Source organism: Macrobrachium nipponense, chromosome 34 (assembly GCF_015104395.2).
Source record: "Macrobrachium nipponense isolate FS-2020 chromosome 34, ASM1510439v2, whole genome shotgun sequence".
NCBI lineage: Eukaryota > Metazoa > Arthropoda > Malacostraca > Decapoda > Palaemonidae > Macrobrachium > Macrobrachium nipponense.
Window position 1 is genome coordinate 40,399,305 of NC_061095.1, and position 24,354 is coordinate 40,423,658.

General features: G+C 46.4%; 1 protein-coding gene across 1 annotated transcript in view; it reads left to right on the plus strand.

The window, feature by feature from the left end:
- Positions 1-24,354, plus strand: part of LOC135208017 (gastrula zinc finger protein XlCGF57.1-like) — an 88,909-nt gene that overhangs the window by 35,020 nt on the left and 29,535 nt on the right. Inside the window, exon 2 of the mRNA XM_064240122.1 lies at positions 22,481-22,621. The gene's annotated coding sequence lies outside the window, so the exon portion shown is untranslated. The remainder of the gene's footprint in view (positions 1-22,480; positions 22,622-24,354) is intronic.

Below are 24,354 nucleotides of genomic sequence, written 5' to 3' on the forward strand. Positions count from 1 at the left end.
CCATACTGAGATTTCTCAAGGTTCCACGATTAATCCTAATGTCTTTGTCCAATTCCGAGGATTGTTGACAGGGTCCTCCAGACACTGCGTTTTGAGGACCTGGACCTGATGAGCCAGTTCGTCCAGGTAGAGGAAGGAACGGTTTATCCCTTTCAATGTGAAAGGTGGTTGTGACCACATTTTTCATCAAGACTGTAAAGAAAACTTGGGGAGCACCGTAGAAAAGGCGAAACACAGGGCCCTGAACTGATAGATCCTTCCCTCGAACATGAAACGAAGCGTACATTCCTCGACGAATGGTGAATCAATTCGGGATGGTGGAAATCATGCGGTCTTGAACGATTACAGGGACGGCCATCCAATCTCCGTTGACCGGAGAGCTGCAAGTACTGAGGCAGACGTTTCCATGCTGAACTTCTGTTGGTCGTCACGAATTTGTTCAGCGAACTTGAACATCCAGTACCCGGTCCCTCCATCCTCCCCCCGAGGCTTTCGGCTAAGGCTACGAGAAAACCAAGCGATTTGTTAAAACACAAAACCCGGGGAGCTTTGATCCAGTACCAAGCTCTATTGCTTCTCTGTCCCACCATACTGTTCCACCAAGTTTGACGAAGAGTATCCCCCCCCAATTTTCAGAACAGGTTCCCTGTATCTGGCTGACAGTTCCCCTCGGTGGTGATGTTTTGGTCCAAGGGGGATTGTCCTTGAAATGGGATATAACAACCCTTCTTGATTATTGACCATTGACCAAGGATCGGATCCTATGTTCTTCCCACGCTCCCGCAAAAGAACTGTAACCTGGCTCCATACAGGTGTCCTGGAGGAAAGGATTTCTCTGTTATTTTCCCTTCTTTCAAAGGGACGGAAGGACAGATCTTCCCCTTGTTTTTTCCAGGTTGACTTTCTTCTTTGGCGATTGGATCTAGCCTGAGGGCCTACCTCGAAAGGGCTGCTGTTGTTGAGCTGGCCTAGAAGGCTTTCTTTTCCTCACTGGCCACCCCCAGGTCTATTTTTCCTTGCAGGATTGACCTATTAAAAAGATTCTTGAGTGGCTTTTCTCAGTTAGCGAATGGGCAATGTCTCTCACCAACTGAGAAGGAAACTAAATGTTCAGAGAGAGGGCCGCATACAGCAAAGCGGATCTCTGCGAAGGCGAGGACGGCCTTAGTGAGAAAAGGCACTATGAACCGCTCTCTTCTTTAGTTACTCCCGCCACCCGAAGAGGGAGCACATTCGTCCCCGGATCCCATCTTGAACCACCTTATCAAATGCATGCAAGGAAATGCTATGTAATGGTTTCAGGGTTAAGTTGTTCTTTTTCACATGGGGACTTCTTAGCCACTAAACCCCAAAGGGACCAATCTAGGAAGTTAAATAACTTCTGAAGGTTAATGGAAAAAGTCCCTTGGAGCTGGAGATGGTCCATTTCCGAAAAGACCCCATGTTGCTTTCGCTGCAATTTAAGGCATGTCCTCCTTCGACGAGGTCTAATCGGAGGGATGGAGAAGTCCGATTCAGCTGAAACGGGCAGATGACAATCCCATATTTTTCCTCCCGCTTTCGGTTTCCATATGCCTCTCCTACACCTTAAGTTTTTGTACATGCAACTTCCCCTGCAGATTATATACTTAGCTCTAGTCTCTGTCTACCTGTGCCCGGACAGAATTTCAAAACTCGCGGCACACGCGACAGGTAGGTCAGGTGAACCAGCCCACTCCCGGCCAGCTGGGTTGGCGGGTAACTAGGAAACCATTCCCAGTTTTCCGAACCAGAATTTTTCCTTTGTCGCCCAGGTTACAACAACATCGTTTGTTGGTAACCTCACCTGCATTGGAATTCGTTTTATCGTTGGCCGAGGGATTATCTTATTCTATTTGACTTTGGTTGATGTTACATTGATCTTTGGGTTTTTGGCATAGGGCTTAATCATGGACCGTTTTTGTTTTTTTTGATTTTGGTTGGATACTCTTTAAAATGGTCTGACGTTGGCACCTGTATTTAGGGTGTGTGCGAAAGAGGAATGTAAGCGGTGTAGGCCTACCGAAAGCATTCGGTGGATCCTCACACGGTTCTGGTAAAAAAGTGTTAGGGGGAATGAGTGGTTCTGCGGACTAAACACCTGTCTTGGAATGTGAGAGTTTTTAACGGCAAGTGGAATGGAAGACCTTGGGCTTCTTATGTAAGGGAAACTTAGAGAAAGAATAGAGTAGGAGGGCTTCCATCAGAAGCTCAAGTAGATCCCTGCTCTATTGAACATGGAAGTAGCTCCTAACATCTTTCTGTTAATTAAACCTGCTCATAGTTTGGTTTCAGCCCCTTCCCCCAGCAGCGAAACCTGTAGATGCGTCTACGGAAATGGACTTGCAATTGAGAGGCCTCCAATAATCAGCTTGAAATCGGCAGAACTGCAAGCAATGAAGGGAGACAGGTAAGCGTAGTGGATGTGTTGCAGTGATTTGGTGCAGTGTCCCGACTCCGCATTGCTCCAATAGGCCTAAGACCTCTTTCAGACTCCCTATGACCAAGGGAGGAGGAATGTCGAAAGCCGCAAGGGGGAATGGGGGTACGAGTATTTCCCAACGGTCATGGCGTCCCTTCGAGCAGATCCTGTAGCTGCTTCCCAGGCTGGCCAAGGACAGCTACTGCAAAAGCGTCCTCAGGAAAGTGCTTTTTCGGACTTCAGACTCTTTCGTCTCCAAGAAAGAGGATGGAGTTCTTCCTCTAAGTCCAGCGTACCTCCTTTAAGAGATCCTGCGGAAAAACGCCAGCAATGCGGAAGCGTTTTGCATTTCCAGTCCTGAGCTTTTCCTTCCGGAGTATTTCGGCCTGGCTCGGAAGAAGAAGGAGCTCGACGGATTATCCTGACTCTTATTTCCGGAAGGCTTCTCACATAAAAAACAAGACGAAGGAAGTCTTGGTACGGACTCCAACAGCAGTTGGTCTTGACCTTAGTTGGGAGTTCTTTCTGAAGGCTCTTCCTTAGGGAAGAAAGAACGTTTCTCCCTATTCCCCATCAAGAGTTCTGTTAGGAGAGCCCTCAGAAGAGTAGGCGCCCTGGGCCGTTAGGAAGACAGAACCTCCTTCGCCTGAAAGGTGTGGTTTTTCGTCCCCAGACGAGACCTTTCTTCAGTTGCCATATGACACGGGACTCGTGTGTCCTTACTCCTTGCTAAGACAACGCTAATCGGAAACTCCCTACGAGCAAGAGTTCTCACCCAGGAGGGTTTTTCTAGAGACGATTACGCCTCTCCATGGCAAGTATCAGGAAGCCATGATTCGCGGATGTCTCGTGAGAGAGAAATTTCGTTGCGGCTAAGAGCTCCGGGAGAGAAGAGAGCCCCTCTCTTTTCAGAGCTCCGCCAAGAAGGAAGAAGGTAGCAATTCGTTCGTCCTATAGACCTTTCCCAAAGGAACAACCCTCTCCACTCTGGCAAAGTTACCCAGGAATCAGTCAGGAGTCCTGTAGGGGAATCTTCTAAATATCCTTCTGAAGGACGCAAGAGAAAGTTTCGCCGGTAATAGGCGGCCCGAGATTTTTGGGACCAAGTGTTTTTCTTCGCCTCCCAGGAGGGATAGGAGAGAATCGAGCGCCGCTCTGGAATGGGACTGCAAAGGGAAAAGGAGCTATTCGCCTGCTAAGACCGCCCCACCCCCCCAGGGTTTTTACCAGGACGCAAACGTCTCCGCTCCTGAGGACGGACGGGTAAACAAAGGGTTCTCCTTTCCTCCTCGCCAGGAGCCCATTTCGCCCTTACCAGGCGTTCCTCATCAGGACCGCAAAATGCCTCCTCCTTCCTTTTGGACCCATGGCAGCCTCGACCAGGACGCAAGCGCCTCGCCTTCTTCGGCCCAAGGCGCGCTCACCAGGACGCAAGCGCCTCTACCTTCTTGGCGCCAGGAACAGGATCTGTTCTCCTTTCTCCTTGCAGGCGCTCTTTCGGCCTCACAGGTGTCCGGATTCAGGACGCAAGCGGCCTCTCCTATGCAGAGAACGCAACGGAGCAGAGCAGGAAGCCCGAGTATAGGGAAGCTCCAGGACTTCGTGCAGGAAGGAAGGATAGAAACAAGGACGAAAGAAAAAAGGCTTCTTTCTACGGACGGTCGGTCCCTGAAAAGTGGCCAAAGCCCTCCTTCTTCCCTGCATCGCTTTTTGGAACCAAGAAGTTTAGGAAGAAGAGATATCCAAAGATGCAGGAGTTTTTCGGACTATAAGAGGACTTGCTTCTCTTTTTGTTGCAGGTGTTTGGAGGACTCGCTACGACCCAGTCGGGATTCCCCCTACTCCGGGATCTTTATTATCCAGTTACGAAACTGTCAAAGTACCTCCTTCCCCTTCGGTTAGGATGAACCCTTACTCTTTCTATTGAGAGAAAGTACTCTGAAGAAGTCTCCGAGAGCTTGCTCAGAATCTAAGAAGGAAGCGGGGAAGACGAGGTAGTTCCTCTTGTCCTCCCCCTCTAAACTGACGGGGAAACCAGGTACGTGGTATGGACACCAAGGAGCCCAATGGGCCTGGGACTCCCATTCGTCCTCAGATGCGGATTTTTCCGCCTCCTTGTAGATTCGTCAAGACGAGACGCCTCTCGCATCTTCTGTGGCCCCCCCCCCCCCCCAAAAGCCGTTCTTGGGGAATGTGAGAGGTTGATTCACTTCATCAAGGGCCTCTTCAAGACTCTCGAAGTCTTCAACTTTATGGACTGGGCTTTGGGAGGGCTTTAGCAAGAAAGTCTCAAAGAACCAGACTTCGTTTACCCATGGAAGATGTTGGGCAGTGTATTTAACCTTGCCTAGACGAAGGCGGTTATGGATGGCTCCAATGAAGTGGCATCCCTTTTTGGAGCCTGATATTGGAAGAAGATGGGCAGTGTTTAGCTCCTTCTTAAACCGAAATCTGTTTCGCCTCAGCAGAGATCCTCCCTTTTAATTTTTTAGCGCGACCCCTCTCTAGTCCACCTTTTTCCTCAGGAAAAATAGTGAGGGATATTATCGAAGACCTTATCAGAAAAGCCCACCAACACAGGACCCATGCTGGAACCCAGTCAGCTAAAAGGTCTTAAAAAACCTGACTGTTCAGGTTTCAAACAAGGACAAAGGAAAACCCTTCCCTTCCAGCAGACCCTTTCGGGGAAGGTACTGCCCCTAGGTATCTTTCTCTTAGAAGTAGGACGATCGGAGAAGACAGAGGAAGGTCTTCTCGAAGGCCGTTCGTCAATCAAGACCCAGTGAGACTGCGTCCCCTCCAGACAAAAAGTAGGGTGGGTACCAGGATTCTAAACTTTTACGAACCTTGGGCACGAAGCAAACGGTGCCTTTGATGCCTGGTTCCCTATCATCCTAAAGAAAGCGGATATTTAAATCCCCTTCAGGGAAAAAACCTCCCTTAACTACAAACTCCAAGGGAGTTGGACAGCAAACTACAAGGATTCTTTGTCAAGGAAACAAGCCCGATTTTACATATCGTGGAGCAGATACTTTATCAAGGAAGCCATAGAGGAAGGTAAAAGATCTCTACTTCCCAGGGGTTTTACCAATCGCTCCTGTTCTTGGTTCCGAAAAGTTCCAGGAGGTTGGAGGCCAGTTCTGGTACGTGAAGCGCCCCTGGATGAACGTGGGTTCGAGGCAAAGGAGGAAGTTTCACAATGGAGACGACAGCCTCCCCCCCCCCCCCCCGGTGTTTAGCCAGCCCTGCGGTCCAGGGGACTGGATGGTTATCCCTGGACCTGCAGGATGGCGTTGAGTTTCCAGCGGGCCAATCCACCCACTCCTCGCCAGGAAATACCTCCAGATTTATTTTGGCTCAATGAAGAGTATTTTCCAATTTCTGGGCCCTATCGTTCTTCGGGAAATATCAACCAGCCCCCCAAGTATTCAACGGGACTAATGAAAAATGTGGCTCCACTGGATTCATCTTCTCGAAGGGATTCGAATATCCTTGTTTATCTAGACGACTGTCGGCTGATATACGAGCACAGTCGCGAGTCAGATGTCCTGGAGGACTTAAAGCTGACACTTGGAGTTAACAAACAGTCCTTGGGGGACTGTTGGTAAACCTCGAGAAATTCCCAGATGATTCCCCAGCAGAACATTGTTTTTTATCTTTGGGGGGATTTTTGCGGATTGGATTCTCAGGGTGGTTTTCAATGTGTTTCCATCACAGGAAAGACAAGAACCGCTGGCTTGGAAAAAAGTAGCAACCTTCCTAGAGAAAGAACAATGTTCCGCGAGGGAATGGATTGAGCTTATTTTCTGGGGACCCCTTTCCTCGTTGGAACAGTTCATTTCTCTAGGAAGGATTCACCTAAGGCCTTTACAGTTCTATCTAAGAGAACAAATTGGGATCAGAGATCCCAAAAAATCTGTCCCCGATTCATTCCAGATCACCGGAAGGAATTAAACGGGAGGACCTGCGTTGGTGGATGAATCCGTGCAGGATCAACGAAGGAGTATCCCTTCACGTTCCGAACCCTCGGCTAGTGTTGTATCCGACGCCTCAGATGCGGGTGGGGAGCCACTCTAGGGACGAGAGAAGTGTCAGGCACCTGGAGGGGAGAACAGGTGTCCTGGCACATCAATATGAAGGAATTAACAGCGATTCACCTGTCTCTCATACACTTCGAGGCTCAGATCTCAGGTTCAGTCCTGCAGATCAATTCGGACAACACAACAGCCCTAGCTTACATCAAGAAGCAAGGAGGGACGCACTCGTTCTCCCTTTACAAAAAAGCAAGAGAACTACTGCTTTGGGCAGAAGAGAGAAGAATCACTCTCCGGACGAGATTCATTCAAGGGGACAAAAATGTAAGAGCCGGACCTTTCGAGCAGGAGAGACAAGTACTGCCTACAGAATGGACGTTGCATCAGGAGGTATGCAACAGACTATGGAACCTCTGGGGGAGATCAAATATAGATCTTTTTGCCACCCATTGGAACAACAGGCTGGAAAGTTACTGCTCCCGATCGCCGACCCAAGGGCGATTTCGGTGGACGGCCTTCTCCTCGATTGGTCCGGAATAGACGGGTATGCTTTTCCTCCGTTCAAAATCATATCGGAAGTAGTAAGGAAGTTTGCAGCAGCAGAGGAGCCAAACTGACCCTCATAGCCCGTTCTGGCCAGCGCAAAACTGGTACACAGAGGTACTGGGATGGATAGTAGACTTTCCGAGATCTCTCCCAAACAGGAGAGTCTTCTCAGACACCCCACTTCGACAGGTATCACAAAAACCTGCCCGCTCTGCTCTAACTGCCTTCTGACTATCGAAGGACTTGTCAGAACGAGAGGTTTTTCTCGAGAAGTTGTGAAAGCGATCGCAAGAGCAAGAAGACCATCTACTATTCGAGTCTACCAGTCGAAGTGGGATGTGTTTCGCAGATGGTGTAGGACTCAGAAGATATCCTCTTCCAGTACCTCTGTGACAGATATAGCTTGATTTCCTCCTTTACTGAAGGAAAAATGTAATCTAGTAGTCTCTACAATTAAGGGCTATAAAAGTTTTGCTATCTTCAGTCTTCAGGCATAGAGGCCTTAACATTGGGAAGCAAAAAGATTTACATGATCTGATAAAATCCTTCGAGACGTCAAAGAACAGAGGTATTAGAGCACTAGTTGGAACTTAGATGTGGTCCTAAAGTACTTAATGACTCCAAATTCGAACCTCCCTGTAAGGCTACGTTCAGAGATCTGACAAGGAAGTCTTTATTCTTGGTCGCGCTAGCATCAGCAAAAAGAGTAAGCGAACTACAAGCCTTAGAACATAATGTTGGCTTCAGGATCGACTCGGCGTTTGTTCCTTCAAACGAGGCGTTCTGTTCCTTCAAACCGAGTTTTTGGCGAAGAATGAAAACCCTTCGAAACCTTGGCCTCGAACCTTCGAGGTAAAAGGACTTTCGTCTCTAGTAGGTACAGAGCGAGAAAGGGCTCTTTGCCCAGTTAGAAGCCTTAAGTTCTACTTAGAAAGGAAGAACGAAACTAAAGGGGAGTAAGGAGAGTTTTATGGTGCTCAGTTAGAGATCCCGGAAGACAGATCTCAAAAAATGCTCAGGCGTTCTTCATCAGAGATGTAATCAAGGAAGCCCATTTAGCGTGTAAAGAAGAACAACTGGACCTCCTTAGAGTTAAAGCTCACGAGGTAAGAGCAGTCCGCTACCTCTTGGCATTCCACAAGAACTTGTCGATACAGACTCTAGTGGAGTCAACCTTTGGAGATGCAATTCGGTCTTTGCATCCCATTACTTGAGAGACATTCAAGTGACGTACGACAAGTGCTTTACTCTAGGAGCGTACGTATCTGCGGATTCGTTGCTGGGACAGGGAGCTGAACCCAATCCTTTTTAGTTTTATTAGGTTAGGGTTTTTAATGGTGTTTGGGTGCGTTTATTGGTCCGATTGAAAGAGGGTGCAGGAGTTGACCCCTTTCAAATCGTAGTGCTAACATGTTAGTGTGGGCAGGTGATCGGGATTGGTCGTTATGCTCCTCGTAGTGTCTTAAGTACCTAAAGCTCTATCATGTAAGAGGGTTAGCCCCCGTTGGTATGATACAGGTCAAGGTTCTGCCATGTAAGTGGGTCAGCCCCCATTGGTACGATCCAAGAAAAGGCTCTGCCATGTAAGCGGGTAAGCCCACATTGGCATGATCCGAAAGGGTTATCAGTCACAGGTCTCATCCTCTCTGAAACTCTGATGGCAAGCAGACTCATAGACAGTATCAATGAAGTCTTCTTCCATATCAGGTAGGAACCAAGGTTGTTTTTGTTAATATACCTACAACGTATGTTGTTTCCCTGTTTTTATATTCATAAATAATTAGTATGTAACTGTCTCTTGCCCTCCACCAAGGGTGTCAATCAGCTAAGTATATATCTGCCGGGGAAGTTGCATGTACAAAAATGATATTGTTAGTATACAATAAAGTTTTGTACATACTTACCCGGCAGATATATACGATTAATGGCCCGCCCAGCCTCCTCTCAGGAGGACGGTGGAAGAGAAAAATTCTGGTTAGAAAACGGGAATGGTTCCTATTCCCGCCACCCAGCGGCGGGAGTGGGCTGGTCACCTGACCTACCTGTCGCGTGTGCCGTGAGTTTTGAATTCTGTCGGGACGTCAGAGACTATAGCTAAGTATATATCTGCCGGGTAAGTATGTACAAAACTTTATTGTATACTAACAATATCATTTTAGCGGGAGGCATGCAAAAGATCGTCCTTCCTAACTCCTTCTTTGTCTTGATCCAGGAGTCAAGAGATTGTAAGGCCCTTTTCATGGATATGGCCGGCTTCATTTTCAGGAAAGATGAAGACTTGTGCGCCTTCGTACTTGAAAGTAGAGAGCGCGGAGAAGGAGGAGCGGCTGGAGTCAATGCATCTCCATATTCCTCTAAGAGAAGAGCAGAAAGAACTTTGTAATTCGAAAGTCCTTCTCTGTTAGTAACTTCGTCCTCCGAGACGTCATCTAAATTAATAGGCTCGGAAGGAGAAGGCTCCCTTCCCTCCTCTGTCTCCTCTCTTGATTTCTTCCTTTCCGAAGAAGAAGCACTTCTATTAGGAGAGGGGCTAGGAGTAACTCTCTCTTTACGTTTATCATTAGGCGAGTCATGTACAACTGTTTTACGCCTGTTAGACTCCTGTCGGATATCAAGCTCTTCATGAGGAGAATGCGCCTGGCGTTTAGCAGGAGTACCTCGCTGAGAATACTCCTGGAGCCTGGTAGGAGTATCCTGTTTGGAATACTCCAGGCGCCTGACAGTCGTAACACTCTTCGAATACTCCTGACGTCTGGTAGGCGCATCTCGCTCCAAATACTCCTGGCGCCTGTTAGGAGTATTAAGTTCAGAATACTCCTGGCGCTTGGTAGGCACATCGCGCTTCGAATACTCCTGGCGCCTGGTAGGAGTAAAAAGTCTAGAATACTCCTGGCGCCTGGGAGGAGTATCGAGGTCAGAGTACTCCAGGCGCCTGGCAGGAGTATCTCTTCCCGAATACTCCTGACCTTTGGAAGGCGCATCTAGTTCGGAATACTCCTGTGGCTTGGTAGGAGTATCGCTCATGGAATGCGCCTTTCGAATGGCAAGTATATTGCGCTTAGCGGGCGCTTTACTCCTATCAGGAGTTCTCTCTTCTCCAGTTGGCTCTTGTTGCTTGGATGAAGATCTGGGCCTAGAACGATCTACAGTAAAGTCAGGCTCTTTGCGCCTACTTGGCGCCTGGCTCTAGTTGGCGCCAGAACGCTTGGCAAGAGTTATTTCTTCCTTTCCCACGTCTCGCCTGCCTAACGCACCGCCTTCCAGAGATGGCCGGCCTGTGCGACAACTCCCCTGGAGGGTTCGTTGCGCCCAACAGGAGATCGGTATTTGGATCTCTTAATCGGAAGCCTGTCATCCTTTTTACGAGTAGGCTCTTTAGAAAGTACTCCTACCAAAGACGCTAATTTCTCCTGCACATTCATCAAAATTTTCCTGGTCGAAGGCTCATTCGAATCAGGAGGAGATCTGGAAGGCGCTCGAGTGTCTTTTACATTCCAAGGATCTAACTCCTTTCTAACCTTCTTGATTACCGAAGGCGCATCCTCTTCAGAGAAGCGCTCGGGGCTAGAATTGAGCTCAGGTTCTTTCCAATTCCTCTTCAGCGAACGTGAAAGCTTCGATTCCTTCCATCCTCTTCTCGGAGAAGGCGAACTAGATGATGAAAAGCACTCACGAAGGACGCTTTTCCTATAGCTGTCCCTGGCAGTCTGAGATGTATAAGATTCTGCCGAAGGGAGCCTGATCGTGGGGATTCTCCCACGACCCCCGTAAGGCTTTCGACTTTCCTTCTCCTCTGGGCCAGGGAGCTTGGAAGAGGTCTAGACCTGGGAGCGTCGCAGAGACGACCAGACGCCCCCTCCACTACACTGGGGACACTAAAATCACTCGAGAAACCACATTCACTTCTCTTACCTTCCAATGCTTCCATTTTTTCTTGCATTTTTTGAAGGGAAGCTCTGAGTTCCGCCATTTCTGAGGCAGAATCAGAGGGATTAACTTGTGAACGGGCTGAAATAGAATGGGCATAATTATGAGAAGAAGAAGAAGCTACAGAACTACTAGACATTTTTCGGCTTTTGTAAGCGCCTTCCTCTCTCTATCTTTCTCTAACGTCTTTCCAAGTAAGAAGTCAGATTCTTCCATTCTTGCGCACTCAATTTATCACACTCGTTACACGTATTCTCAATTGAGCATTCAAACCCTTCTACAACACTGCATGTAGTGTGAGGATCTACCGAAGCTTTCAGAATCCTCACTTACAGCCCTCATTCACACACACTCTGAAGCTAACACTAGAATCAGACATATTCTCGAAAATCCAAAGGGAAGTCCAAAAAACAGTCCACGATAGCGAATGCCAAACAACGATCCAAGTACGTCACCAAAAATCAGTCGAAAGATGATCAAAGTGTTGTGGAAAAAAGAATTCCAGTCAGGAGGAAGTAACAACAATGTTGATACTACCGGCGACAGAGAGAATCTGATTAGAAAACGGGAATGGTTCCTAGTCCTGCCACCCAGAGCAGGGCGGTAGATCACCTGACCTACCTGTAGCGAGTGCCACGAAATTTGAATTTCTGTCGGGGACGACGGAGTCGATAGCTATGTATATATCTGACAGGTAAGTTGAATGTATGAAACAGTTATACATGACTCGCCTAATGATAAACGTAAAGAGAGAGTTACTCCTAGCCCCTCTCCTAATAGAAGTGCTTCTTCTTCGGAAAGGAAGAAATCAAGAGAGGAGACAGAGGAGGGAAGGGAGCCTTCTCCTTCCGAGCCTATTAATTTAGATGACGTCTCGGAGGACGAAGTTACTAACAGAGAAGGACTTTCGAATTACAAAGTTCTTTCTGCTCTTCTCTTAGAAGAATATGGAGATGCATTGACTCCAGCCGTCTCCTCTTCTCGCGCTCTCTATTCAAATACGAAGCGCACAAGTCTTCATCTTTCCTGAAAATGAAGCCGGCCCATATCCATGAAAAGGGCCTTACAATCTCTTGACTCCTGGATCAAGACAAAGAAGGAGTTAGGAAGGACAATCTTTTGCATGCCTCCCGCTAAGCTAAGGGGTAGGAGAGGCATATGGTACGAGACGGGAGAAAATATGGGATTGTCTCTGCCCGTTTCAGCTGAATCGGACTTCTCCAGTCTCGTAGACTCGTTGAGGAGACATGCCTTAAATTCAGCGAAAGCAACATGGGGTCTTTCGGAAATGGACCATCTCCTCAAGGGACTTTTTCATACCTTAGAAGTATTTAACTTCCTAGATTGGTCCCTTGGGGTTATTGCTAAGAAGTCCCATGAAAAAGAACAACTAAATCCTGAAACCTTACATAGCATCCTTACATGCATCGATAAGGCGGTTCAAGATGGATCGGCGGAAGTGTGCTCCCTCTTCGGTGCGGGAATACTAAAGAAGAGAGCGGTTCATAGTGCCTTTCTCACTAAGGCCGTCTCGTCTTCGCAGAGATCCGCTTTGCTGTATGCGCCTCTCTCTGAACATTTATTTCCTTCTCAGTTGATGAGAGACATTGCCCATTCGCTAACTGAGAAAGCCACTCAAGATCTTTTAAGGCAATCCTCAAGGAAAAATAGACCTGTGGCCAGTGAGGAAAAGAAAGCCTCTAGGCCAGCTCAACAACAGCAGCCCTTTCGAGGAGGCCCTCAGGCTAGATCCATCGCCAGAAGAAAGTCAACAAAAAAGGAAAAAAGGGGAAGATCTGCCTTCCGTCCCTTTAAGAAGGGAAAATGAGAAATCTTTCCCTCCGACACCGTAGGAGCCAGGTTACAGTTCTTTGCGGGAGCATGGGAAGACATAGGATCCGATCCTTGGTCAATGTCAATAATCAAGAAGGGTTATTATATCCCATTCAAAGACAGGCCCCCCTTGACAACATCACCGAGGGAACTGTCAACCAGATACAGGGACCCTGTTCTGATGGATACTCTTCGTCAAATGGTGGAACAGATGTGGGACAAAAGAGCAATAGAGCTGGTACTGGATCAAAGCTCCCCGGGGTTTTACAATCGCTTGTTTCTCGTAGCGAAAGCCTCGGGGGGCTGGAGACCGGTACTGGATGTAAGTTCGCTGAACAAATTCGTACAACAACAGAAGTTCAGCATGGAAACGTCTGCCTCAGTACTTGCAGCTCTCCGTCAAGGAGATTGGATGGCGTCCCTAGATCTTCAAGACGCATATTTCCACATCCCGATTCACCATTTGTCGAGGAAGTACCTTCGTTTCATGTTCGAGGGAAGGATCTATCAGTTCAGGGCCCTGTGTTTCGGCCTTTCTACGGCTCCCCAAGTCTTTACAGACTTGATGAAAAATGTGTCAAACACCTTCACATGAAAGGGATAAATGTCTCCCATATACCTGGACGACTGGCTCATCAGGGCCAGGTCTCAAAAGCAGTGTCTGGAGGAGCTGTCAACAATCCTGGAATTGACAAAGACATTAGGATAATCGTGAACCTCGAGAAATCTCAGATGGTCCAGCCAGAACGTAGTATCTGGGGATTCAGATGGATTCTCGGGTTTTCAAGTATTTCCTTCTCAAGAGAGAGTAAGGAAAGGCTGTGCCACAGTATTGAACTTCTTAGAGAAAGAGCGTACTTCAGCGAGGGAATGGTTGAGCCTTCTGGGGACCCTTTCCTCGCTCGAGCAGTTCTTTCCTCTAGGAAGACTACATCTCCGTCCGCTTCAGTTCTTCCTGAGAAGCAGTTGGAGTTGAAAGACAGGACAGCTCTCGGACACGTTTCCAATCTCATTAGAAATAAAACAACAATTAAGGTGGTGGTTGACCCCCTTAGAAGAAAACAAAGGAGTATCCTTAGAAGTACGGAACCCAAACCTGACATTGTTCTCAGACGCGTCGGAGACAGGTTGGGGTGCGACTTAGGGTCCAAAGAAGTGTCAGGCACCTGGTCGGAAGAGCAGGTGTCATGGCACATAATTGCAAGGAGCTCTTTGCAATTCACCTCGCGCTAAGGAGCTTCGAGCAGATAGTCAGAGACAAAGTAATACAGATAAACTCCGACAATACGACCTCTCTGGCTTATGTCAAGAAACAAGGAGGAACTCACTCTCTCGCTCTATACGAACTAGCAAGAGATCTGCTGATTTGGGCAAATCAAACGGAACGTGGTTCTTCTAACGAGATTTGTTCAAGGAGAGAGGAACGTGAGAGCGACAGACTGAGCAGGAGGTTCCAGGTCCTTCCTACAGAATGGACCCTCCACTCGGAAGTCTGTCAGACCCTTTGGTATCTTTGGGGGAAACCGCAGATAGATCTATTCGCCACGTTTCTCTCCAAAAGGATAGATACATTTTGCGCCCTGGTAGAAGATCCCAGGGCTTATGCAACAGACGCCTTTCTCCTGGACCTGGTCAGGCTAGACGTGTACGCTTTTCCCCCATTCAAGATTCTGGGGAAAGTAGTCAGAAAGTTTGTGGGCCTCGAAGGGAACCAGAATGACTCTGATACCCCATATTGGCCATCCCGAATTTGGTTCACGGAGGTGATGGAGTGGACAGTGGACTTCCCCAGATCTCTTCCAAACAGGATAGATCTGCTCAAACAGCCCAACTTCGAGAGGTACCATCAAATCTACCCGCTCTTGCTCTGACTGCCTTTCGACTATCGAAAGACTTGTCAGAGCGAGAGGGTTTTCTCGCAAGGCGGCAAGCGCAATTGCTAGAGCCCGCAGATCATCTACTAGGCGAGTGTACCAATCGAAGTGGGAAGTTTTCAGAAACTGGTGCAGGTCGAAGAAGCTGTCCTCTTCCAATACCTCTGTAACCGAAATTGCGGATTTCCTTCTTTTCCTGAGGGAAAAGTCACATCTCTCTGTACCAACAATTAAAGGATACAGAAGTATGCTTTCGTCAGTCTTTAGAAACAGGGGTTTAGATTTGACGAATAATAAAGATTTGCACGATCTCATCCGCTCCTTTGAAACGTTGAAGTCAGTAGAACCTAGGGTTCCGAGCTGGAATTTAGATGTGGTTGTGAAATTTCTGTCCTCGGAAAAGTTCGAACCACCTCATACGGCTTCATTCCGGGATATCACTAGAAAGTGTATATTTCTGCTATCTCTGGCTACGGCTAAAAGGGTCAGTGAGTTGCACGCCCTTGAGTCACGAGTTGGCTTCAAAGAAGATTCTGCGATTTGTTCATTCCAGACTCTTTTTCTTGCCAAAAAATGAGAACCCTTCGAATCCCTGGCCCAGGAGTTTCGAGGTAAAAGGACTTACTAGCCTAGTAAACAGAGAAATAGAAAGATCACTTTGTCCAGTTAGAGCACTGAAATTCTATCTGGACAGAAAGAAGCGGTTGGGAAGCTCACAACATGGTCTATGGTGCTCGGTGAAAGACCCCAAGAGACCTAAGTGTAATTACCGAGGCTCATAAGAACTGCCCAGATGACTCTTTTAATCTATTAAGAGTGAGAGCTCATGAGGTAAGGGCAATCGCGACATCTATTGCGTTCCAGAGAAATATGTCACTTAAAAATATTTTGGACGCAACCTATTGGAGATGCAACTCAGTATTTGCATCTCATTACTTAAAAGGTGTGCGAGTGACGTATGAGAAATGTTTTTCTCTAGGTCCGTTTGTGTCAGCACAGACGGTTCTGGGTAAAGGAGAGAGCACCGATCCTTAAATATGTGTATGTAACCCTCTTGTCGGATGTGTTCTTGTGTTTCCTGTGCATGGGGGTGTCAGATGTCGCACTGGCGGCCTTCACTTCTCTTCATTAGGAAATCGAGTGACAGCTGACTATTAGAGGGGTACAATTTTTTTTTTTTTTTTATTTTGTATGTATGATTATCGAGTTTGTGGTTGTTTGCTAAGAGTTTGGGGATGACTCTTAACAATCTTAGAACTAACACGGGTTAGGATCGGGTGATCGGGATCGGTTGTGTCTCCTTAAAGAAAAAAGGCGTGTTGTCATATAAGCGGATTAGCACCCCTTGACAAATGCCAGTTAGGCTCTGTCGAGTAAGTGGATAAGACCCCATCGACAGACCAGCAAGAACTCTTGGCCACAGATCACTATCTCGCTAAGGCTCTTGAGGTGAAGCAGACTCCTGGGCAGTAGCCACGAAGTCTTCCATCTAATAAGGTAGGAACCAAGGTCTATTTATACCTACAACATATGTTGTTTACCTGTCTAGTCAGTAAGTTAGCGGTCTCTTGCCCTCCACCAAAGGGTGTCAATCAGCTATGTAATCAGGTATGTATATATCTGACAGGTAAGTTGAATGTATGAAAATGATATTGTTATGATACAATAAAGTTTCATACATACTTACCTGGCAGATATATACATAGCTATCGACTCCGTCGTCCCCGACAGAAATTCAAATTTCGCGGCACTCGCTACAGGTAGGTCAGGTGATCTACCGCCCTGCTCTGGGTGGCAGGACTAGGAACCATTCCCGTTTTCTAATCAGATTCTCTCTTCCACCTGTCTCCTGCGGGGAGGCTGGGTGGGTCTTCAATCGTATATATCTGCCAGGTAAGTATGTATGAAACTTTATTGTATCATAACAATATCATGTTTCACTCTGATAAAGTTATCAAGGATAGGAAAAGGAAGGCAGCTCTTAGAGCTGAAAATAAAGCTAGTGTAGCCTGTTCTGCATCTCCTATTGAAGCACCTGTTCCTATTTCTTCCCCTTCTCCTGCTACATCAACTCCTTTACCAGCTTCCCATAGAGTTTCTTCTGATAAAATTGCCAGTCTCGAATCTAAATTCTGGTGGGGTGGATGTTTGTCCTGCTAGTTCTCCTAGACGAAGGTCCCTGTCCTGCTTCCCCGCCTCAGGGAGAAGACACCAGAGGTCCAAAGGAGACTGGTGGGGATTCTGCCAATCCTGCAGTGCACCAGCAGGAGTTGATTAAATGCCATTGAAAAGGCAATTCAATTGGTGCTAAGTTATCAATGGATTTGAATGATTCTTCACCTGTAGGACATCGTAATTGGCGTAATTCTTCAGCTTCGTGGCCTTTGAAGAGATGTTTGACTGAAGAGGTCCTCTTCCCACGTCCTGTTACGAGGGCCGGGGAATTGGATAATAGTCCACGCCCCTCTTGCAGCTTTGCTAAATGGACTTCACCTCGTAGTCATAAGTTGGCGACAGGCTTCTCCGACTTACTTGAAGAATGTTGTGTGTTTACTCCATTGAAGTGTTTGACTCATTGCATATATGTAACAAGTGCTGCTTCGGCTTCTCGTTTGGAGCATTCTTCAGCATGTGTGAAGCCTTCTGTGTTGAATGTGTCGGCACTTACAACTCCGGCTACTTTGACTTCAACTCAAGATGACTTGAATTTAGCCCCGCTTTGTTGGGGCCTAAGAGCGTGGAGCCTTATCTTTCTCCTGTTTCATCAGATAATGAAGAACAAGATGCTGACTCTATCCCGTCTTCAGCTTATTCGAGTCTGCTGCACTACCTTCTTGACACTTTCCCTGATTGCTTTGTCACAGCACCTCCTAGGTCTCCTTCTTCGATTTTCCTGATGAGAAGGAAACATTTGGATCCCCTTCTTCGGAAGCTAGTGCTTTCTAAGGCTTCTAAGAGATCTCTTCATGATGTTGAGGATTGGTTAGCGACCAAGAGGGAGTTAGGGAAAGCTTCCCTCGCCTTCTATGGGAGTATTTTCCTCCTCTCAGGGGGGACTTCTCTGGTTTGATAGATGCTAACCACAGGTCAACCTTTTCAGTGGGAAAAGTTTACTTTTTGTCTCCTGAGGTCAAGAATATCTTCAAGGTTCCGGAGATAATGAGCTTTCTAGATTGGACGATTGGAGTGCTTGCTATGAAGATGGAGGACTCCCCCTCTCTTCCAGAGGACTTAGCTTCAGATTGGCTTGGTGTACTGTTGTGCGCCAACAAGTCAATTCGAGATGGCTCTGAAGAGCTTGCCTCTCTTTTCACTTTTGGCATGTTGAAGAAAAGAGAGCTTTGGTGTTCTTTTGTCACTAGATGAGTCACCTCACCTCAGAAAACTGCATTACTGTTTTCTCCTCTCGACAAGAACCAACTTTTCCCCAAATAAATAGTGACTAAGATTCTCTCGGCTTTGGAGAAGAAATCGACTAATGACCTGCTAGCACAATTGACTAAACATGCAAAGTCCATGCCTGTAACTTCTGCTAAGTATGGCTCACCTTGACAGCAGCAACCCTTTCGAGGAGGTAAATCCAGACCATTTGTTATACCTCGTTCAATTTTGCGGACCCTGACCGAGACTACTACACAGCCTGCTTCCAAATCAACGTCCAAGTGATCCTAAAATCCTACATGCTCCGGTATGTACCAGATTGAGCCTCTTTTGGTTGTAGTGGAATCACAGTGAGGCAGACTGATGGGTGATCCAGGTTCTTCGTTTCAGTCGGTCCATTCCTCTTAAAGACCTTCCACCTCGCTCCAATGTTCTCATTGCATTATCTACTGGCTCTCCAGGCTTGGAGAGGTTTTTGGCTCTTTCTCAAGAGGTAGAAGTTCTTATTCAGAAGGTGGCGGTGGAAGAGGTGTTCGACAGATCTCCAACCGTCTGCTCGTGGTCCCCAAGTCATTGGGGGCCTGGAGGCCTGCACTGGATGTAAGTGCTCTGAACTTGTTTCTGCAGAAAACCAAGTTCAACATGGAAACGACTCACTCGGCGCTAGCATCTCTTCGCCAGGGGGATTGGATGGTCTCCCTGGACATGCAGGAGCATATTTTCACATACCAATTTACCAGGATTCCAGGAAATATCTTCAGTTTGTTTTTATGGGCAAGACTTTCCAGTTTTGAGTGCATAGTTTCGGTCTTTCGACTGCACTGCAAGTGTTTACACGAGTGCTGGCACCTCTAGGGAAGTGGCTACACCTTCTAGGCATCAGAGTGTCACTTTATCTGGACAACTAGCTTCTCTGCTCCTCTTTGGAAAGCCAGTACATGAAGGATCTCAAAAGGACTTGTCAACTCATTTGTTAGGGATTCTTGTAAACAAGGAGAAATCCCAACTGATACCTGGGCTTTTCTCTCCCCGAAGAGAGTCCAGTCTTGTCTCCAGGTGGTACAAGAATTCCTGGACCAAAAGTCCTGCTCTGCACTTCAGTAGATGAATCTGCTAGGCACGTTAGCTTCGGTGGAACGGTTTGTCAGACTTGGGAGGCTGCACATGCCACCCTTTCCATTCTTCCTGAAGGTGTCTTGGTTCAGAAAGTCCCGACCGGACTCGTCAGTACATATTCAACATCACAGACAAAATCAAAGAGGACCTAGCATGGTTGCTTTCAAAATCAAGACTTTTAGAGGGCCTTTCTCTTTGTCCGCTCCACCCAACCCTTCAGTTCTACTCAGACGCATCTGACATAGGTTGGGGAGCCCTGTTAGGAGAAAAGAAAATGTCAGGGAAGTGGTCAGAACAAATACTAACAAATTTTAAGCCAGTATTTGTATTTTTTTTAAACATATAAAACATAGCCTTTTATATACTTTCGCACCTCAGCTGCCCTGCTCAGTCCCTGTGGACGAGGGAATGTAAGTGTGATGGTCATTGAGTGAGGGATACTCCTCCATTCAGCCCAATCTCCACCTGTTAACCACCTTGTTACAAGTTGTTGACCTTTTTCCTGCTTGTGCTGAAAGATACTCCTGTATAGTAAAAGGCTGTGGTTTGTATACCTAGGAAAAATGCAAATTGTTTTTGAATTGTGTTACAGTAAGTCCTCGGGTTACGCTGGTCTCGACTTACGATGTTTCGTGGTTACGAACGCGCCCCCATAAAAATATAAAAAATAATATTTTGCGTCGTTCCGTCTTACGCGGTTTAGCGTCGTAAGCAACGTAAACAAACGCGAACTAGTTCCAGGCGCACGGCGGAAGAATACGCTTTGTGGGGGAGAGGACGGCGTCGCTTCGCTACGCTCAGTCCTCGCCCATACGCCATTTTGGTTGTTTACACTGCCTCTCTCTCCCTCGTGTTGTATCGTTTTTGTAACTTTTTGCTCTTTGTTATGGCTCCCAAGCGCAAGGCGGACTCTTCTGATGGTAGTGCATCGAAGAAAAGAAAGGCCATCACCATGGAAATTAAAGTGGACATTATAAAGCGATCCGAGAAGGGAGAAACGCCAACAAACATTGGCCGCTCGCTTGGCCTTAGCCGTTCGACCGTTGCTACCATTATCAAAGATAAAGAGCGCATCGTTGAACATGTGAAAGGATCTGCTCCTATGAAAGCGACAGTGATAACTAAGCAGCGTAGTGGTCTATAATTGAAATGGAAAGGTTATTGGTGCTTTGGTTGGAAGACCAAAATCAACGGCGTATCCCAGTCAGCCTTATGGTGATTCAGGAGAAGGCGAAAAGATTGTTTGAAGCGTTGAAAAAAGAAAAGGGGGAGGGAAGTGAAAGTGAAGAGTTTGTGGCTAGTAGGGGTTGGTTTATGCGATTTAAGGCTCGGGCCAATTACCATAACCTTAAATTGCAAGGTGAAGCTGCTAGTGGGGATGAGAAAGCAGCGAGTGAATTTCCTAAAGCGTTGTCTGAGATAATTAAGGAGGGGGGTTATTCTGCTCAGCAAGTGTTTAACGTAGACGAGACAGGTTTGTTTTGGAAACGTATGCCTAACCGCACTTACATCGCCAAGGAGGAGAAGTCAGCACCCGGTCATAAAGCCAGCAAGGAGAGGACTAACTTTACTTCTTGGGGGTAATGCTGCTGGCGACTTCAAACTGAAGCCCTTGTTGGTGTATCAGGCTGAAAATCCAAGGGCACTCAAGGGCATTTGGAAGGGTCAACTACCAGTAATTTGGAAGTCCAACAAGAAGGCATGGGTGACACTTGCAGTGTTTGAGGACTGGTTCGTAAACCATTTTGTTCCAAGTGTGGAGCGGTATTGCGCCTCCAAGGGTATCCCCTTTAAGGTGTTGCTAGTGCTGGACAATGCCCCTGGACACCCTGCCCAGCTGGGAGACTTCAACCCTAATGTCAAGGTGGTTTACCTTCCACCTAATACCACGGCCCTTTTACAGCCTATGGACCAAGGAGTGATTGCTTCGTTCAAGGCCTACTACCTACGAAGGACAATTGCTATGGCTTTACAGGCAACTGAAACCAAGAAGGACTTGACTCTGAAGGACTTTTGGAAATCCTACACATCTTTGATGCTGTAAAGAACATTGCTAATTCCTGGGAGGAGGTTAAGCAAACAAACATGAATGGTGTCTGGAAGAAAATTTGTCCTCAATTTGTGAATGATTTCCATGGGTTTGAGGACACAGTTCAGCTAGTTGTCAAGAACGTTGTTGCCCTGAGTAAGGAAATCAATTTGGAGATGGAGGTTGATGATGTTACAGAGCTGCTGGAGTCTCATGGCGAGGAGTTATCTGCTGAGGACCTGATACAACTGGAGAAGCAGATAATAGAGGAAGAAGAAGAAGCACCCACCCCAGAGCCTAAGGCTTTCACAAGGCAGGACTTGATAAGAGGTTTTGCAGAGTTGCAGCAAGCGTTGTCAACTTTTGAGGCTCAGGATCCAACTTGGACAGGTTCACTAGGGTTTCCAGAGGCGTCATGGATTTGATGCAGTGTTACAAGGAGATCTTGGATGAAAAGAGGTCGCTCTCTGTTCAGACTAACCTGGAGCAGTATTTTAAGAAGGTAGAGAGGCCTGCAGGAGATCCTGTACCCTCTACCTCAGCTGCCTCTGCTAATCCAGCACCTTCTGAATGTTCTGCTAACCCAGACTCACCTGCCCCAGTATCTCCAGCACCTTCTGTAGGTTCTGCCTCACCTAAAGGACTCACCTGCCCCAACATCTCCACTAGTATGTTCTGCCTCACCTAAAGACTCACCTGCCCCAACATCTCCACTAGTATGTTCTGCCTCACCTCAAGAATCACCTGCCTCAGCATCTCCAGTACTAGTATGTTCTGCCTCACCTCAAGAAATCATCTGCCTCAGCATCTCCAGCAAACTTCTGGAGGTTCTTTTTTCTCTTCACTAACCTCCCCCAGTCTCTCCAGCACCGCAGCTTCCTCTCCAGTGTGCAAGCCAATCAAACTAATAAAGGTAAGGAATTGTTCTCTCGTTGTTATTGATAGGTATTTACATTAAATCATGTGGTATTTTTCAATGTTCCGACTTACGCTGAAATCGTGTTACGATGCATCGTAAGAACGGATCTACGTCGTAACTCGAGGACCCCCTGTATATATCTAGTCAATGTTGAATATTAGCTGTGCTTACCTATTCATATTGCACATAACTCAGTTTAATTATATTGCACATAACTCAGTTTAAATGTAACAGAGTACATTTGTATTTACATGTCAGTAGATAAAGGCCTAATGTTTACAAGTTTGCTCTCTCTGTTTACTGGTTAAAGTTTGTTATCAGCAAAAGCCTACTGTATATTAGGTGTGAAAACTACTGTTTTTAATTGACTTTTCTTTTTAGGTTTGTGATAAGTGTCTGTCATCATCATCAAATACAAGTCAGTGGTCATTAAAAAGTACTATTCCAAAGTGTGACCAGTGATCCGGAATTAAGACTATCTTCAGGACATGTCATGAGTACTGCTATCAAGCTTTATATAAAGTATGTTAAAATGAGTTATTTATGCAAAATGATTTGTTAAACGATTTTAATAAAACTCTGAATGGTATGAAGAATGTATTTGGGCATTACGGAAACCGGAGCCTTGCATAGATGTCGTTATTCCTGGATATGAACTAGGACACTTAGCCTATAGACATTTTACTAACATTTGCCACTTTCGTATACTTTTTCTTATGAGATTACAAACCTTTGTCTTTTATATGGATTATCTTTAAGGAAAGCTGGAACAGTTGGTGAAGCTTGGTAATCATTTAAAAAAAAAAAATCAACTTTATATATTATGATGTCAGATAATATTTGGATGACATCTGAGGAGTGTTGAGGGTTTTATAACTCCATTTCCCTTACAATTAAGAGCTAGTCAAAGAAAATTTGTTTGATTAGTATTAACCTGCAGAACTAATAATTGCATATACCTTTCATGCCCATGAATTGGACGACAAACCTGTCGACATTTGAATCCTAAACATTGAATACAAACATTAAAATAAAACATATAATACAGCCACATATACAGTCCCTGGTTATCGACAGACTCGGTTAATGGTGATCCGGTTTTATGGCGCTTGTCTAGCACCATAAAATTGGCGATATATGGCGCCATAACAGGCCAAGCTTCGATTATCAGCGCCGTAAGGTACCAATAATAGGGTTATGGTGGCATAACATCCCTAACAGAGGCGCTATTAACTGGTTATTGGTAATGTTAACCAGAACTTGGCGCCGCTAACCAAAACGTGACACCATAAATCGTTGAGTTTTGGTAATTGGCAGTTTTCGCTTATCAGCATCCCGCCCAGAACGGAACCCCCGCCGATAACCGAGGATTGCTCAACAGCTCTTCATTTTACTTACTGTAAATTTGTCTTCATTGTTATAGAAGATTTATGCAGTCATAGCAGTGGGGCTTCATCAGCTCAGCTTCATTGAACACAAGATGCTGCACTTCTTGCCACAAACAGCTAAATGTTAAAACTTTATTTTGATGGTCATACTGTCTGTTCTAATTGTAGGAGGTATGAGTGGTTTGAAGTTACCTGCGATCAGTGTAGGCATCGATCTGACTTGCAATGTCAGGAGTACATGACTTTCATTAAATCAGTGCTTATTAGGAGTACTAATAGCCAGCGTAGGACTAAAAGTAAGCGTATGGCTATAGCAGTGCAAGATCGTGTAGGCTCCTTGCAGTATTACCAGATCTTGCAGCGTTACCAGATCAGTGCGAGAATGTATGTAGATGATTTGGTTAGACCTGTTGCATCATCTGACTCTGAGATAGACCAAACAATGAGATCAGGTGTATCTTTTAATGGTTTAAGCTCTATCCTTGGTAACTGTAGAGATTTTGCAGATAGTCAGAGGAGTGATTTAGCTGATGTTGTTAGGGATTTGGTTAATTCCGTTTGTTCCAGCTCCCCTGGTCTTGTTTTGGGTTCGTCTGTGAGCGATCCTGTCACAATGCAATCGGTGCATTCATTACCACACCACATGTAGTGGGAATGTTCTGACTGGCGTGCATAGGAGGACCAAGGTTAATAGACTCTCACTTTCCCCTGATATTCAGCTAGATAGGGATAGTGATGTGGATCTTGAAGGCAATTGGGAAGATCCATGTAGGCTTAGGTCAGGCGGTTATGTTAATGAGACTGTTTCAGGCACCATGATCATGTATTTTATGGAATGGGCGAGCTCTTAGACCTATAGAGGAATTA